At 40.4% G+C, this 19089-nt stretch overlaps 1 protein-coding gene across 1 annotated transcript in view; it reads left to right on the top strand.

Moving 5' to 3' along the window:
- Window positions 1-1485, top strand: part of APOO (apolipoprotein O) — a 51993-nt gene extending 50508 nt beyond the window's left edge. Inside the window, exon 10 of the mRNA XM_024742006.1 lies at window positions 1228-1485. The gene's annotated coding sequence lies outside the window, so the exon portion shown is untranslated. The remainder of the gene's footprint in view (window positions 1-1227) is intronic.
- Window positions 1486-19089: the final 17604 nt, after the last annotated feature.

Here is a 19089-nt window from a genome sequence, read left to right as displayed (position 1 = left end):
CAGGATCCAAACAAGATCTGCCACTGCATTTGACTGATGAGTCTCTTAAGTCCCTTTTATTTTTTTGTTTTTTAATTTTTTTACAAAGATATAAACTGTCTTTATTTTCAGCTGTTTTAAGTCCCTTTTAAACTGTAATAGTTCCTTCTCCCTCATTTTTCTCTTATCATTTATTTGTTGAAAAACTGGGCTTATTTGTCCTCTAAATTTCCCATGCTCTGGCTGTGGCTGAGTGCATCCATTTAGTGTCATTCTGTTTATCTCTTGGTTCCTCTCCTCTCTGCATTTCCCATAAACTGATAGTTGGATCTGAAGGCTAAATCAGATTTAGGTTCAATTTTTTGGTAAGAATACTTTGTAGGCAGTGTTATGTTTAGTTATGTTGAACGAACTTGCTTTTTTTTTCACTTAATATGTTGTGTACATCTTACCCTGTTGGTACTTATAGATCTATCTCATTCCTCCTTTAGCTGCTTCATAATTTCCTAGTAGGGACTACCATGATCTATTGAATCTTTATTAATATAGATTACTGGCAGTTTGTAGTTTTTTTTTAACAATGCAGTAAATCTATTGAATTCTTAGAGAAGTTCAAAACAGATTAATAAACAGAGATAGAAAAGGTAAGTTAGTGGTTTAGATGTTTAAGAATTTTTAGTTTTATATTAAAACTAAAATATTTATAAACCTCTAATTGCTAAGTAGGTTCATTATGTATTAGGAAAAAGGCAATCTGGAGAAGAGTTGGTTTGTCTTTGGTGTCTTTGGATTTGATGTGTGTTTCATTCCAGAAAAGAATGATGGGGTGATGTGAGGAAAGGTATGCGTCAGACTAGCAATGATGTAATCATGCTCTCCTCCAGCAGATGGATGGAAATGTAGTTGTTTGGTTTTCAGAAGGGGAGCGATGTAGTGTGTCCTGTGCCATTTAAGCGTTTATTTTTAATTTATTCACCCATCCATCTGTTTATCTCACATACCCAGCTAGCTGAGAATCTGCATGTAGTATTGATGTAACACAAAACCTTTCTGGTTTTTAGTGTACCCATTTATAAAATGGGAATAATTACAGATTTCTCTGGCTCATTGTCATCCTCATGGTCATATAATGGTATTATAAGTATTTGATGTGATCACTTAAACCTAAAGAATTTTCAAACTGCAAAATCTTAGAGCTGTTTTTATTTTGGGGGAAACTGTTTATTTATGGTTTTCTTTTTCTTTTAGTTATAGGTAAACATTGGAAACTCCATATGATAAACCAGTATTTCTACAGAAAAATGGCAGAGAAGTCAGTACTGAATGTAGTAAGTTGGCATTCTTCTTCAGGAAAAACTATACTAGGCCTCTTTGTTATCTTGGGTGATGCCATACTCCAAGTAGACTAATCTGAAATTCTTTCACCTAGAGATAATGTATAAGCCTTAGAACTCCTCGTTCTCATGTTGCTATTTATGTACATAATTAAAATTCTAAGTTAAAAAAAAAGTTGTCCTGCTTTTTTTTCTCTTATTATTTATTGAGTGACAGTTTAAGTGTATCTGATGTCCCTGTGTGTGTCTCTGAGTGTACCTGTATGTGTGTGGGGGGGGTATGCGTGTGTGCATGGTGTGTGTGTATGTTAAAACCCTTCACTCTGCTTCTTAGCATCAGCTGTCAGGCAGTCTCCAAAGGTCAAGTTGAGAAAAGTGGCTCTGGAGCAGAGAGACGATGCTTCTATTGCCAGCACAAGGAGCAAAACTTGTAAGTAAAAGTTTGCCTGACCCTGATGAGAAGACATACAAAAGAACAGTGACCGTGACCCCTTATTGTGTGCCATTGCCTCCCAGCTTGTACAGATCTTCCGGTTCTTGACTGCCAGCAGGAGATGCATAATGACGTAGTCTCTGTCCTCTGCCAGCGGAGGAATGGTATGTGGTTGTGTGTGTTGGTTCTCTGTATGTAGGCCTTGTATTTGCCTTTGTGGCCTCTAAATGCACAGCTCACTGAACTCCGTCTTCCCGGTGCTGGTGGGAACAGCAGGAGTTTCTTTTGACTTGTCAGCCAGCCAGGAAGGATGGGTGGGGAAACTATATGAAAGAGGATTGAGAATTTCCAAATTTCAGTCAAGCTTAGAAATTATAAGTCATCTTTGTATTCTTATAGTGTCAATTTAATTCCTAAATTGTTGACCTTCCAGAACTGATAGCAGTTGGGAAGATAGCAATACACAAATGGAACATGCACATGTTAATGTTAAATACATTTGACAGAGCCAAGATGACAGGAACGGTGCCAGCATTGTTACTGGATTAATGAGCAGAAGCATATTTGTCTCCAGAATAATCCCCCTAGTGACCCAGAAATCTTTTACTTCCTGCTATACTGAAATACTTTCGTGTTACTATACCAGTCAACCAAATACATTAAAGCTGTGCCTAAATTATAATATCTCACTATAAATATACTATTATTGTTTCAGGCTTTTCCCGTTGGCTTGGCTTCCTCTGTCACCTCCAGAAAGTAGAGAATCCACAGGTTTCCTCACTCTTGATCTAGAGAAGATGAAGGAATGGCCCCCACCACAGTGTGCTCTGGAGATCATCAATCAAAAGGTGTTTCAGAGTCTCCTAATTGGAAGGTATTACTTCCATTTTTAATACTTTAGTCATGTTGAAACATTGCCTTAAAATCTCTTAACTCCTCCAAGGACGGTGGGTCTCACAGAGCTGGCACCCAGTAGTATCTGGCCCATATTTAGGATAACAAGTGAATCGCCTCCCACCCAGGGCAACTCAGTTGCTTTTATACTATGATCTTTTCCTTTCATGGCTGTTTGTATCCAGTGCTGCCTTTTTTTGTATTTAATACTTTTTGCATGCCTTCCATGAACTTTGAACTGCAGGGAATATAAATTTTGCATATTATAGTATCTTACATTTCCCTAGCTGTTTATACTTTTCTAATGCTATTTTCTATCTTTCCTTTTTGGCTTATTTCCTGACCTCAGTGCATTTGTACTCTGTTTTTCTCTGTCCTGAGGTAGTACTCTCTACTTACATTTACACTCTTTACTCTGTTTCTTATGACCATTTTTTTCTTATAATAATACTGACTCTCAATCCAATTTATCTCTAACTTAATCAGATTGGTTCTATTTGAATAACTTTAGGGCTTTGGAGACAACGTTCTCTACCATACAGAGTGATTTAAGCTTCTCTGAAGAGACAGATGTGGCATGTTTTATTCTGTAATAATGTGCCCTAAGAAAGATTGCTTTGTCAAAAATCAAGATTTAAAAGCATTTGTTTCAGTGGGAAAGAAAGAGACTAGTGGCGCTAAAGAATGCCTTCATCAATCTTATCACCTATGTCACGCCTTGGGACAGAGTCACAATAATAGTAGTAGATAGAAGAATCGAGGCCCGCTGAGGGACCACCCACCCAGGCAGTGGAGTAGCAGGTGCCTGGGCTGCTGGGTCAGCAGCTTTTGTGCTAAGTGCAGTGCTGGATCCCAGCCCAGTAGAGGCCTGTGTGATGCAAAGCACTTCCCTAATGGATCAATGACATTATATCTAAATGGCTCAAAGAAAATTCAAAATATATGTAAAATGCCTGTGTTCACATATAGAGATAGAAAAATGCAACTAGCTTGTGGTTAAATAGCAAATCTGTGACAGTTAAAATTAGGCCAAGTAATGAGTAATGATGATTTTCATTAGTTTAAAGATAAAATTCAGAAGGCTTGAGCTCAGCAAAAAAAAAGAGATTATGTTTTCCTCATTCTCCTATCTTGATGAACACACTTGGCACAATCTTTTGGAAAAGGCTGGGTATTTAGAGGAACATTTTCGTCTGTGACCAGCACTATTCATGATTATTTATAGGAGCTGAGGAATTTACCATGAGTGTACGTTTTCACTTTTTATTTAATTCATTGCACCCACCCAAGTTAATGCAAAACCCACTGTCAGAGGGACCAGCAGTATATTTGTGGGACTACACCCTCATCCGAGGCTTAATTTTAATTAAAAGTAAATATTTGCAATAATGGTTTTGTTCACCACTGGTTGAAAGAAACTTGCTTGAGGTTTTGGTTTTCACCCTGTCTACCTCCTGTCTGATGTTTTGTTTCCCTTCTGAGAGGTTCAGATTCCAAGTCAATAATTAGCCAGCACATAGTTCTAAGGTACAATTAGGTCAAACTCCAGATATAACCGAAGTTCAGGCTTATTTAAGTTTATGAAATGATAGCCAAGCACATTTCTCAGTGGGAAAAAAGTTTGTTTTCATAAACAAGCGTTTCACTATTTCACATTTTGTTCAGTGCTGAGTCACCTGTATTTCGTATTTAAGGGCCTTTATCATCTTAATCAGCTCTAGAACTTAGTTGTTCAACTTTAGCTGTGACTCTTGAAGGCAAAAGAAAAGCAAAGGAAGTGACTCTTCTCCCTGCCCACCCTCCCACCTGTGACGTAGTCTTCAGACTCAGCATTGGCAAAGTCACTCCGTAAAGTCTCTCTCCTCTCAGGTACACCCTGAAGGTACACACTGAAGACTCACTTCAGTGCTGGCCTGTTTTGGGAGTGTACAGGACAGGTGGAACAACAAACAAATGCAAAGATGGAGGAAAATCCAGGATGCGAAGACTGCTCCCCACACTCAAAAGTGAAGTCATTAGTGAGTCCTTTAAATGCTTATTTGACACAATACTGGGATTTTGTTAGTGACCCCAAATTTGAGTGTGGTTGGAGGAATGATTTTTTTAAAATAAATTTATTTATTTTATTTTTGGCTGCACTGGGTATTTGCTGCTTTCTCTAGTTGCGGTGAGCGGGGGCTACTCTTCATTGCGGTGCACGGGCTTCTCATCATGGTGGCCTCTCTTGTTGCGGAGCACGGACTCTAGGCACGTGGGCTTCAGTAGTTGCAGCATGCGGGCTCAGTAGTCGTGGTGCGCGGGCTCTAGAGTGCGGGCTAAGTAGTTATGGCGCACGGTCTTAGTTATTCCAAGGCATGTGGCATCTTCCCGGACCAGGGATCGAACCCATGTCCCCTGCATTGGCAGGCGGATACTTAACCACTGCACCACCAGGGAAGTCCTAGACAAGATTTAATGTCTTATTACTTTCAGTATGAATAGGAATTTAAATGTCTGGCTAAGAGTAGTACCAGTTGAGATCCTGCAATTCGTGCTTTAATGGATAGATATGTTTAATTTAAAATTAATATCTGTTTGCATAGTAAGGTATGCCACTGTCCTTTAAAAATCTCTTAGCTTAAACATGCACCATACAATATCTACTGTTGTAATATACTTTTTAAAATTCATTGATAGTATAAACTTCATCTCACTAAAATGATGACAAAATCAGAATATCATTAGACACCAAATTTGAATGTTTCCTTAAGTAAATTTCAAATTAGAGCTTAAGTGAATGCGATGGCCTCTGTGCAGAAGAGAGTTAACATAGCAGGCCTGAGACTGCCATCTTTAGAAAGACTTTCTTGCAGGGTTGGCCCTTAGGAAACTCAGCTTCTCAGAAGTTCCCCAAGCTGATAAAGGCTGAGGCACCAGACTCTGCTCTGTCAGGTCACGTAGATTGTTTGTGCAAATGATGTAATTTATGGCAAACACCTGATTTCCTTCTGGGGATCGTGAATTTTGGTAGTTGCTAGGCAGGGGCTGCTTCTGCAACCAGCCCCTAGTAAAAACCTTGGGTGCTGAGTCTCTTTAATGGGCTTCCCTGCGGCAGAAGCACTGCACATGTGTGGTGGCAGTTTTTCTGCTGGAGAAGGGAAGACACTCATGTATCCCTGTTAGGCTGGGCGGGAGAGAGCCTCTGAAGCTTATGCGTGCATTTCTCCAGATTCTGCCCTTGTCTTTTTCTCTTGCTGGTCTTGTTGTGTACCCTTTGCCGTGATAAACCTAAGCCACGAGGACAACCGTATGCTGTCCTGTGAGTCATCTCAGCGAATTGCCGAATGTGTGGGTAATCTTGGGGACACGCAAAACAGCATGTTGAGCTGCTATTTGTCTCATTTATGTTGTGCCATCTTCCCCTCTGCTTTAGAGGAAAAACATAAATATAAAAGGACTATTATATTTACATTAAATATTTCCAGGTCACAAGACATTAAAAAACAGTTTTTATTCGTCTTCCTCAAGCAACAAGAAAGTAGTTTTTGAAAGCCACCAAAAACTAAGCTCCCTTATTTAGACCAAATTAGTGATTGGATTTTTTTTTTCTGATTCTTACAATAGAGTCTTTCTTCCTTCCCTCACGCTATGGAGGCAAGCTGTTTGGGCTAGTTCATAAGTAAATAGGTCATAAACTGCACTCCATTCAAAAGTGACGTACTTATGAAAGCATTTATTTGTCCTACAGAGAGAGCACTAGCTCATTTCAAATATTGTTCTCAGCCCAGATCAGAATGCTAAAGAGCACACATTGCACATTTTGTTTTAAACACAATAGTTTGTTTGTTTTTTGATGGTGCCATAAATATTTCTCTGGGAAAGCACTACCAAATAGGTAAGACTTTTAGACTGTGTGGGATCATAGACCTAAACGTAAGAGCTAAAACCAGAACTCTCAGAAGATGACATAGGAGTAAATCTTGGTAAAGGAGTAAATCATGACCTTGGGTTGGGCAATGGTTCCTTTGATACAACACCAAAAGTACAAGCGACAGGATAGATAAATTGGGCTATCTCAAAATTTTAAAACTTTAGTGCTATAAACAATACTATCAAGAAGATTAAAAGACAACCCATTGAGTGCAGAAAATATTTGTATAATAAGACGTATATCTGATAAGAGTCGGTGTCCAGATATATGAAGAACTTTTACAACTCAACAATAGAAAGACAAATAGCCCAGTTAAAACTGGGCAAAGGATTTGAACAGACATTTTTCCAAAGAAGGTATACAAATGGCCAATAAATACATGAAAAAGATGTTCAACATCCTTAGTCATTAGGGCAATACAAGTGAAGACCACAGTGAGATACCACATCACATCTACTAGGATGGCTATAATAGAAAAGGCAGACAATAACAAGCATTGATGAGAATGTGAAGAAAACAGTCCAGCAGTTCCTCAAAATATTGAGCCTAGAGTATTCATATGACCCAGGAATTCCATTCCTAGGTATATACCCAAGAGAAATGAAAACATGGTCCTCATGAAAACTTGTACACACATGTCCATAGCGTCATTATTCATAACAGCCAAACAGTGGAAACAACTGAATGTCCATCAACAGATGAATAGGTAAACAAAATGTATTTTCACACAATGGAATATTATTCAGCCATGGAAAGGAATGACGTACTGATAAATGCTACATCGATGACACTTCAAAACCTTATGCTAAGTGAAAGAAACCAGTCACATATTGTATTGTAAGACCACATATGGTATGATTCCATTTACTTGAGATGTCTAGAATAGGCAAATCCATAGAGACAGAAAGTAGATTAGTGGTTGCTTAGGGCTGTGCACGGTGGGAGTGGAGTTGAGTGTTATCAGTCAGGGTTCAACTAGAGAAACAGAACAAGTAGGAGATATATACTGAGAGGTTTATTGCAAGGAATTTGCTTAGGTGATTGTGGGGGTTAGCTAGGCAAGTCCAGAATCCATAGGACAGAGCATCAGGAAGGGCAGGCTTCTCAGGTGTGAGCTGAAGCTATAGTCCATAAGTGGAATTTCTTCTTCAGGGAAACCTCAGTTCTGCTTTTAGGCCTTTCAGCTGATTGAATCAGGCCCACTTAGATTTAAGTCAACTGATTATGGACTTAATCACATCTAGAAAATAACTTTCACAGCAGTACCTAGATTAGTGTTTGATTGGACACCTAGGGACTGTAGTCTAGACAAGTTGATACATAAAACTGACCATCATGGGCAGGGGCATGGAGGGAAAGTGACTGCTAATGGTTTTCTTTTTGAGGTAATGAATATGTTCTAAAATTGAGGTGATGGTTGTACAACTCTGAATATATGGAAAACTATTGAATTGTACACTTTAAATGGGAGAATTGTATGGTTTGTGAATTATATCTCAATAAAGATGTTTTTTAAAAGACTGTGTATGTATTTGCATACCTGTGTTTATAGCAACACTATTCACAATAGCTGGGGGGTGGAAGCAACCCAAATGCCCATCGACAGATAAATAAAATGTAATATATCCATAAATGGAATATTACTCAGCCTTAAAAATGAAGGAAATCTAAAACCAAAAAAATTTTTTTAAAAAGGAAAGAAATCCTGTCAACATGCTACAATATAGATGAAACTTGAGGACATTATTCTAATTGAAATAAGTCACAAAAGGACAAATACTGTGTGATTCCACTGATATGGTATCTAAAGTACAGTGGTCCCCCCTTATCCATGGTTTTGCTTTCTGCAGTTTCAGTTACCCAGTTTCAGTTACCCATAGTCAACCAAGTTCCCAATATATTAAATGGAAAATTCCAGAAATAAACAATTTGTAAGTTTTAAATTACCATTATGAGTAGTGTGATGAAATCTTGCGCCATCCCACCTGGGACATATAAAAGTTATGTTTATATTGTATTGTAGTTTATTGTGTGCAATAGCATTTTGTCTAAAAAAGCAATGTATGTACCTTAAGTAAAAATACTTTATTACTGGGCTTCCCTGGTGGCGCAGTGGTTGAGAGTCCGCCTGCCGATGTAAAAAAAAAAAAAAAAAAAAAAAAAAAAAAAAAAACTTTATTACTAAAAAATGCTGACCATCATCAGCCTTTAGCAAGTCATAATCTTTTTGTAATAGTAACGTCAAAGATCACAGATCACCATGACAAGTATAATAATAATGAAGAAGTTTAAAATACTGCAAGAATTACCAAAATATGACACAGAGACCTCCTGAAATGAGCAAATGTTTGGAAAATTCGCACCAAAAGACTTGCTTGACACAGAGTTGCCACAAACCTTCAATTTGTAAAAAATGCGGTGTCTACAAGGTACAATAAAGTGAAACGCAATAAAATGAGGTATGCCTGTATGTATATAGGGTTTGGTATTATCTTTGGTTTCAGGCATCCACTGGGGGTCTTGGAACAATGTATCCCCCATGGTTAAGGGGGTATTACTATAGTCAAATTCATAGAAACAGAAAGAATGGTAGTTGCCAGGAACTAGGGTGAGTTCTTGTTTAATGGGTACAGTTTCAGATTTGCAAAATGAAAAGGTTCTGGAGTTCTGGAGTTTCAGATTTGCAAAATGAAAAAGTTCAAGATGGGAAAGTTCTTTTGCATAGCAACGTAAATATACTTAACAGTACTGAACTTAAAAATAGCATACTTAAAAATGGTTAAGATGGTAGGTTTTATGTTGTTTTTTTAAATCACAATTTTAAAAATGAAAAAAAAAAAGACCTTGTGTCCTGCATTGCCCAAGCAACACCCCTATTACCTGAACACTGCCCCAACACCCTGTTCTGTCCCATATCATGTTATACATAGTCTCTGAAATGAAAATGAGGGAATTTCTCAAAATGTAATAAAAGTATACTTAGGAAGTTCAAGTGATATTAGCTCGGTTACTTGTATTTGTGGCTTATTTCTAGGAAGCTGATGATATTTAGAGATGGTGAGTTTACATGATAAAATTTGAGGTAGAGTTGTTTACATTTATTTTTTCCAGTTAACTAAGACAACTGCTAAAAGCAACTAAAAATCCGGTCTTGAATGATAGAAATGTGGCTGCCTGGCCCTCCTCTAAGTTTGATGGACTGCTGGGGGGGTCCTCTTCAGGGGAGTGATGCAGAACCCAGTCCCATGGTACCCGCCTGACTGTGTACTCTGTGGTATTCTGCTAGTATCTCACCCCAGTTTCAGGCTGCAAGTGGGGAAGAAAAGCAGCCCATGAAGAAGGGTTGAACCAGGAAGTATTCTCACTTCGTGGTTTACCTCTTTCATCTTCAAGATCTATTGCCAGTTGTCACAGTTGACAGATTCACTGAGAGGGAAGGGCAGCTGGAACTGGTGAGGCCAAGCAGGCTGGGCCCAGTGGTTCTCAATCAGGCAATTCTGCCCCCCAGGTGACACTTGGACAACGTCTGGAGACATTTCTGACTGTCTCAACTTAGGAGAGTGGGTGCCATTGGCATCTTGTGGGCAGAGGCCAGGGATGCTACTGAACTTCTGGCAATGCACAGGACAGTCTCACAACAAAGAATGATCCATCCCCAAATGTCAGTAGTGCTGGGGGTTAGCAGCCCTGCTCAGGATCTTTGCAAGCCTAGCTCCTTGACATCCAGGTCTTGACCTAAATCGATCTTCAGTTGGGTGGGTTCCAATCAACCAGTGTAAGGTAGTTTTATTTTCCTTCTTGCACTATCACTATGTTTTGTTTGTCTATCTTTTGTCTACACCATCTTTTCCCCACATAGAATATACTAATGACTAGTATAAATTCCAAAAGTCTGCAAAGATTAGATAGAGACCTTGTTCTTCCTCATTGCTGTATCCCCAGCTTCTTGCATAGTCCTTAGGACCTAGTGAGATGGAATCAATATTTATTTCATCAATGAATGAAATGGATTTAACTTGCTCTAGTAACTGAGCTTCCTCCCTGCTCCCCAAGGCATGCCAGCTCCTCTTTCTTATTCCTAAAGCCCCTGGTCCCTTCCTGCCTCCCAACTCCTCCTCCTATCATTTATCAGCAGGCGGACTCTCAACCACTGCGCCACCAGGGAAGCCCCTGACCATACATTTTTGAGTGGGAAAGAAAGAAACTAATATTTATTGGCTGCCTTCTTGGTGCAGGGCAAAATAATGTCATTGAATCATTTTAATAATTCTGAGATGAGGACCCTTAAGTCTGGCATGATCAAGTCCACACAACTAGCACGTGGCAGAGTTGAGATTTAAATCAAGAATTGTGTGATTTGAAAGAGAAAAACAAATACTGTATGCTAACACATACATATGGAATCTAAAAAAAAAATGGTTCTGAAGAACCTAGGGGCAGGACAGGAATAAAGACGAAGACATAGAGAATGGACTTGACGATACGGGGAGGGGAAGGGTAAACTGGGACGAAGTGAGAGAGTGGCATGGAGATATATACACTACCAAATGTTAAATAGCTAGCTAGTGGGAAGCAGCTGCATAACACAGGGAGATCAGCTTGGTGCTCTGTGACCACCTAGAGGGGTGGGAGGGAGATGCAAGAGGGAGGGGGATATGGGGATATATGTATATGTATAGCTGATCACTTTGTTATATAGCAGAAACTAACACACCATTGTAAAGCAATTATACTCCAATAAAGATGTTAAAAAAGAGAGAATTGTGTAATTCCAAAGGCCAAGCTTGTTGTTAAATCCTTTGGGGAGACCAGGTAAGATGGGTCCTGTCCTTAAAAGAGCTTCTAATCTGGTGGGAGGGGCAGGTAGGCCCACAAATTAGCATATGAAAGTTGTAGTAGGTATGACCTTTTCACCAGCTTGGAGTTACAAATGTCACTTCCCTGTAACCGAGTTAATTGCTCAAACACCCACATACCCAAATTAGTAGCCAATCCAATATTGCACTCTCTCTCTCAAGCGCCCCCCCCCATTGTATTCAAGAACCCTAGGGGCTTAGTAGGTCTGAATCGGTCAGTCCTAAATGTAAGATAGACACATGGCCATTACTACCTGCTCACTACTGAAATTCGTCATTGCAAGGGCTGGAATGGTGGCCTAAGATTACCACTCTTTATATTCCTGTAGCTGATTTGTACTCGTGGACTCGGCCTTTGTCCCACAGGGAGTCCCCACGCCAAGATAGTTCCAGCCTCTGGCATGTACCGCCAAACCTGCTATGATCAAATATGGCCATAGCAGTATTTCTGGTTCCACATGTTCTTGTAGAACCTGGCCATACCTCCCACCAAAAGGAGGAATCTAATTCTCCTCCCTTTGAGTGCGGGCTGACCTTAGTGATTTCCTCATATCAAATTGGATGCAGCAGAAGTGAGCTGCATGACTTTTGAGGTTGGGTCAGAAAAGGCAATGTGACTTCCACCTGGTCGCCTCGCTAAGCTTGCCCTCAGAACCCAGGTGCCATGCTGTGAGGAAGCCCGGGTCGCACGGAGAGGCCAAGTGTAGGTGTTCCACTGATGGTTCCAGCTATGATCTTGGCAGACAGTCAGACATGCGACTGAGCCAGGCTTCAGGTCTTCCAGCCGAGATGCAGTGGAGCAGCAACCCTCTGTGTCTGCTGAGCCGTGATGGAATTGACAACTCACAGAATCCATGAGCGTAAATAAAGGGCTGTTTTTCAGCTTCCAAGTTTGGGTATAATTTGTTTCACCACCATCGCAACAGGAACCCCACATAACACCTGTGAGAGTTTCAGTCCTGACATTGAGATCGCCAGTCCAGATACTCCCGTCTTCCTTGTTCTCAAAGGCCTAGTCAAAGGTCACGCTGAAAAAAAAGGTCACCCGGTAATCATTCTGACGCCTCTTAGGGAGAATTCATCTGTTTCACCTCTATTTTGGTGTAACGTTTGTCATATTAAAGCTACTTGTGTCTGCCTCCCAGGTTGACTGTGAGCTGTCTTGAAGGACGGGCCCACATTGTATTGTCTCTCTTCACTGGCACCTAATATGTGGCATGAGACATCAGAACATGTTGCTGCAAGGGCTCAGAGCAGGGAGACAGAGTCCATGGTCCAGCTCCTTCTATACTCACCGCACGAAGCATAGACTCAAAATTCAACCCCTTTGTACAGTATCAGATAACTTCAGTGTCTTTGTTTATGTACACGTGTATGTATCTTTTCTTTAAAAACAATTCCTATATCTCTCCATACAATGAAACATAATTCAGCCCTGGAAGGAATAAAATTCTGACACATGCTACCACGTGGATGAGCCTTGAAGACGTTAAGGTAAGTGAAATAAGCCTGACACAAAAGGACAAATACTGTATGATTTTACTTATATGAGGCACCTAGAGTAGTCAAATGCATAGAGACTGAAAGTTGGATGGTGATTGTTGAGGGCTGCAGAGAAAGGAACAGGGGCTTAGTGTTTAATGAGGAGAGAGTTTCAGTTGGGGAAGATGAAAAGAGTCCTGTGGATGGGTGGTTGGGATGGTAGCACAACAATGTGAATGTATTTAATGACACTGAGCTGTATGCTTAAAAATGGTTAAGATGGTAAATTTTACATTATGTTAATTTTACAACTTAAAAAAAAGATTTCTGTATAGCCTGTTTTCTGAACATCACCAAGAAGATACGAGACCCATACCACAAATTTAGCCCTGGAAGAAGCAATAGAGATGCCTTCTGGGCAGTTTCATCTATTCCTCACAAGCCTTCCATGAAAGAGCCACACGAGAGAAGTCACGTGCACACAGTGGGAGCCTCTTCCCTTTCCCATCATGTGCCGCTCAGAGCCTTTGGGTTAAAAGTTCAGCCTGTGATCCTCCCCATGTGCCTCCCACTCCTGTGGCTTCAGCTCTGCCAACAGATTATAACTTGGCAGAGCTCATAAGGCACTCGTCTCACCCTCCACATGCTCTTCCTGGACATGGCAACACCAGTTTTGAAGTGGAGTGCCTAATGTGCCTGACTCCTTGGCTTGAAGGAAAGAACACTGAACCAGGAGGTAGAAGGCCTGGATTCGTGTCCCAGACCTGTGCCTCACCGCCTTTGTGACCTCACAAATCATTTTACAACCATGTTCCACTCTCACTCTCCCCAAATGACAAATGCATTCTGAATTATACACCCATAGAATGTGTGCTCGCCTACCCTTCTCCCTAGATGAAGACTATTATTCATTCTCACTGTGAATCAGTTTAATCAGATTGCAAGAGGGTGTTGGATAGTTTTGCCGTAGGGAGAAGGCAGGCCTAGAAGAGGTCACAAGGGAAGGCGGCAGAGAGGCCAAGGGGAGTCTTTGGTAAGCACCGTGGCACTGAACTGTCTTCTAGCAATACGGAAGAGGAGTCAGGAGCCAGGAGACTGCCAGTCAAATTAAACTACCTTTGCAGTAATACAGGAATATATCATGAAAACAAAGGGGTACCTTTGTAAGGTAGAGGACTGGTACCCTCCCTAAACTGAGTGTGATGTGCTAAGGAGAGAAAGGGGAGGGTCTGAGACCTCTCTCCTAGTTCTTTATTTTCTGAGATCACAGCTGTATCTCTTAGGATTGGGTTCAGCCTAAAACTAGTGGCTGAAAATACAGAAGTTTATTTCCCCAATAAAATAACCTTAGGAGTAAGCAGTCCAAGGGCTGGTGTGACAGCTTCATGGTCATAGGGACTAAGGCTCCCTTCAGCTTTCCGCTCTGCCATCTCTAGGATAGACTCTTCATCCTTATGGTCTAAAATGGCTGCTGGAGCTCCAGCCATCACACCATAGTTCCAAGCAGCAGAATAGAAGAAGAGAGGATGGTGCATATGCCACCTCCCTTCCAAGACTTCCCAGATGTTCCACCCATTACTTCAGCTTACTTGTTGACTATAACTTAACCTAGCTACAATGGAGTCTGACAAATGTCTTTTAGCTGAGAAACAATATGCCAAGTGAAAAACTGGGATTCTCTTAATGTGAGAGAGAATTGGAGAGTGTATTTGGTAGGCAGCTGGGCCCTGCACCACAACAACCTAAAAGGCAACAGCGGGCATGGTTACTAGGAAATCTAGTTCATTCAGCCACACATTACTTTAGCATTTATTGAGGTGTTGTAATGCAACAACCACTTTTACTTTAAAATTTTTAGCTCATTTTCATGTGTAGAAAGATACTAAATTTGTCCTATTCATTCAACAAAATTTCCTGAATGCCAGCAAATGGCAGCATAGCACTGGAGAGGAAGAGATGAGTAAGATACAGCTTTTGTGCCTTCCCTCACTTCATCACTACTGCTCCTGCTGCATAGATTTGCACCGCCTACCCCAACTCTCCACTCTCATGTGCTGAAAACAGCTGTGACCCCCCCCCAGAAGGGGAAATATTGTGGGGGAAGAGAGGAGGTCATGACATTTTAGGCAACACTGAGAACCCAGAAAATACGGAATGCAGTGTGAATATCTATTGTTTCAAACTGAAGAGAGCTGTTTCCCTGAAAGGGAAAAAGTTAAATTTAGTACTAAGAATAGAACAAGAGAAACATAGGCCCAGTGCCTTCAGCTGAGAAATGAATTTCATTAGAGTCACAGTTATTGTCTATTGTCCCCATTGGTTGTTCTAGTCGGGCTGAGATCTGATTTCCACTTCAATTCTCACAGTTGGCATTATTATTTCCCTTTGTGTAACTTTTGGGAAAAAATTCAATATGAATCATTTTGTTTTTAGTTCCCACCAAAGAGAGACTTTTCTTTTAATAGAATGAGAACAGACTCAGATCAAAATACATCACAATGGAATACCTTTTCGGAGTACTGTTGAGTCCTCTGCCTTTTATTGTTTCAGAGTCTGCAATTGCACGACTGTTCCTGTCCTAATTTAGTACGGAGGGCACCTGCTGCCTAAACCCTTTGACTTCCTTTAGCTCAGCCTTCCTTTTTTAGTTTTTTTTCCTCCATGATATTTATGAACCCGAGATTTATTACTGGATGCTTCCCAGTCAAAGGAACATGCAAAACTCACCAACTTCAAGGGACCACCCAATTTCCTGATTCCCAGTCTTTCTTGTTCTTAAAGTTTGGATCTTCAGCCTTCTCAGATTTGATCCATGAGTGGTCACATCATCTTCCAAATTTTCTTCCTTTAAGTTACCCAGATTCTGTTTCTGACGTTTGAAACCAAGATTTTTAAAAACTTGTCATAAAAACCACATAACATAAAATTTACCATTTTAAAGTGTACAGTTTAGTAGTAGTAAATATAGTCCCATTGATGTGAAAAAATCTCCAGAACTTTTTCATCTTGCAAAACTAAAACTCTGTACTGTTGGGGAGGAAGAAATTTTCCTTTGCCCTCCTAGGTTTTTCTGGCTGGTCTAAGAATTAAATTGACATGAAAAAATTAATAGGAGAAAATCAAACAAAAGTTTAATAACATGTATACATGGGAGAGACCCAGGGAAACTAAGTCATTCCCCAAAACGGCCTAAGCCCTCACCTTGAATACCATCTTCAGCTAAAGACAAAAGAGCATGTTGGGGGTAGTGGTTTGGGACTTCAAAGGAGAGGAAGGCAATTCATTGTGAAGACGGAACCATAAGCAAATGTTTCATAAACAATGTTTGCTGGGCCAGGCAGAGACAGTGGGGTACATAGTAGACTCTGATCTCTGTAGGCCCTGCTGAGTCTCCATCACACCTCGCCCATGTTCTTTACAGAGATCTCTGGTGATAGCTCTATTTGGGGAGCAGGCCTTTTACCTAAATTCTTTTAGGCAGTTAGGCGGCAGGTCAGAGGTTCTTTCTGAGTCTTGGGCCTTGGTTGTTTTCAGCTCGAAATAATCCACATGCTGAAGAGACACATTTTGGGATGGCAAGTTTTGCTCCCCTATAATACCGATTAAATGACAACTCCCTGTTTCTCCCCACAACCCCTGAGAACCACCATTCTGCTTTCTGTTTCTATGAATTTGACTAGATAGATACCTCATATAAATGAAATAATATAGTATTTATCCTTAGTGGCTGCCCTTATTTCACTTAGCATAATATCCTCGAGGTTCATCCTCATTGTAGCATGTGACAGGATTCCTTTTTAGTGCTAAATAATATTCCACTGTATGTATATACCACATTTTGTTCATCTGTTCATACATCTATGGACATTTGGGTTGCTTCTGCCTCTGGGCTATTGTGAATAATGTTGCTATGAGCCTGAGTGTACAGATATCTCTTTGAACCTGCTTTCAGCCATTTTAGATAAATACTCAGAAGTGGGATTGCTGGATCATGTGGTAGTTCTATTTTTAACTTTTTGAGGAACTTCCATGCTGTTTTTCTCTTTCAGTTTTAACCCAGAGATATGTAAATCTTAATCTCTTTGCAGAGTCAGAAGTGTACATCAAGGAAATACCAATGTTTTTGGCAGACACAGAAAAAAAGGTGGAGCAGAATTTATATCAAATTGAAATGATCAAAATGAAATTGTAATGAAGTCACAGCAGTGAACGTTTCATTTCGAGATCAGACTTGAAAATGTATCTTCATTTTCAATCTGATTTTCACTTCTTTATACTATCTTTTTAACCTCCTCTCATTAAACCTCATTTTACTTTACTAGAATGAGTTCTCAGAGACAAAGGGAAGTTACAGATCCCTCATCTAGCGCTGTTTAATTGTTAGGTGAAATAAACCTAGACAGAAACTAAAGCTCCCGCTTGTGCATCATTACATAAATATTTTTATGACTAAAGTTACCTGAGCTTTTAGTCAGATGGAGGTAGCAATAAGTGTGATGTCATGCACCTTTACACCAGATTTCTCTGACTGTCGTTAAAACACACACACACATGCAGGTCACATCTCTTAAACAGTCTAACTTCTAACATTTTTGGCGTTCAAACTCAGCCTAAGTGGTGGTGAGCAAACCCAGCATGACAGATGCCAGCCGTGGAACTTTTCCTTTATACCCTTTTCTCCCAAACATCTGAAAGAATGGGAAAATTAAAAGGTGTTTTTTTGTTTTGTTTTTTTAATTTGGCCACACCGAGTGGCTTGCAGGATCTTAGTTCCCTGACCGGGGTTTGAACCTGCGCCCTCGGCAGTGAAAGTGTGGAGTCCTAACCACTGGACCCCCAGGGAATTCCCTAAAATTTTTTTTTTGTTGTTGTGGAAATGTTTATTTTTTATTTTATTTTTTTATTTTTTTAACATCTTTATTGGGGTATAATTGCTTTACAATGGTGTGTCAGTTTCTGCTTTATAACAAAGTGAATCAGCTATAAAAAGTTTTTTTTTTGATGCCCAGATTTCTTGGAGTAGAAACTCTGAGGATACAGCTGTGGTGGAGGGTGCTAAGCTAAGGGGGATGGAATCAGAACTATGGATTCCATCTACCTCAAGTTCCCCGAGACTTCCCTGGTGGTCCAGTGGTTAAGACTCAGTGCTCCCAATGCAGGGGCCCCGGGTCGATCCCTGGTTAGGGAACTAGATCCCGCGTGCCCCAACTAAAGATCCCGCATGCCCATGCGGCAACTAAGATTCCACGTGCTGCAACTAAGACCCAGAGCAGCCAAATAAATAATTTTTTTTTTCAAAAGAAATTCCCTTCTTTCTCTGGGCAGCTGCCTTGCTTTCTAAGCAATTTTGAGGACAGTGGTTCTTGCCCTTAACCACACATTTGAATCACCTGGGGTGATTTTTAAATGTCCGATGTCCAGGCTGTACTCAGACCAATGACATCAGGTTCTCTCCGGCAGGCGAGCGGGGGGAACCCAGTCATGAGTATTTTGTAAGACTCCCCAAGGCTGGGAACCACTGTGCCAAAGAGAAAAAGCAGATTGCTACTGCTTTCCTCTCAGCACCATGATTTGTAAATTTACCATTTTTATTAAAACACAGCACACAAACTTTCATTTCAAAGTTGAAGTACCATATAATCTGTGATATTTACGGTCTGAAAAATATAAGAGCAAGTATCCTTCAAGGATTATTCTGTCTACAAGAAAGAACAAAGGGCTAGCGTGTACGTAGTGCAGGTCAGTATATCTCCAAATCAATTCCCATTAAAAATCATTTTTCTATCTTATGAATATTTTCCCTGTGACTTATGTCTTATTTCTCACATTTGTATAGAACTTTATACTTTTCAAAGAGCTCCAGGTCTGCTTTTCCTTGGGGTGTCCACTTCTGGGTTCCCACACTATTTGCTTCTTGTGGTTCTAGTGAGTTTTGAATGCTTGTGACTCACTGGAATGTTTACCCTTTTAATTCTTTTTCACAGTCGGCCTCCTGGTCTCCTTCTACCTTTGATGTTAACTGGCTAACACTGTGGTTCATTTCCTGTTATTTGCAACTTTGGAATTAAAAGCATAAATAAAGTCAAAGGAATGAAAGGCCCAGGTCAGCTATCTTGTTAAGGGTCACATCTGTGGTTCTGGAAGGTCCCAGTCCAACAACTGGCTTGTCCTCCCTCCCTCCATTCCCCAAATGTAGGCCTC

Source organism: Neophocaena asiaeorientalis, unplaced genomic scaffold (assembly GCF_003031525.2).
Source record: "Neophocaena asiaeorientalis asiaeorientalis breed wild unplaced genomic scaffold, Neophocaena_asiaeorientalis_V1.1 scaffold1769, whole genome shotgun sequence".
In the NCBI taxonomy this organism is placed as follows: domain Eukaryota; kingdom Metazoa; phylum Chordata; class Mammalia; order Artiodactyla; family Phocoenidae; genus Neophocaena; species Neophocaena asiaeorientalis.
The sequence above is the reverse complement of the archived record's forward strand: the minus strand, read 5'-3'. Positions and strand labels throughout refer to the sequence as shown.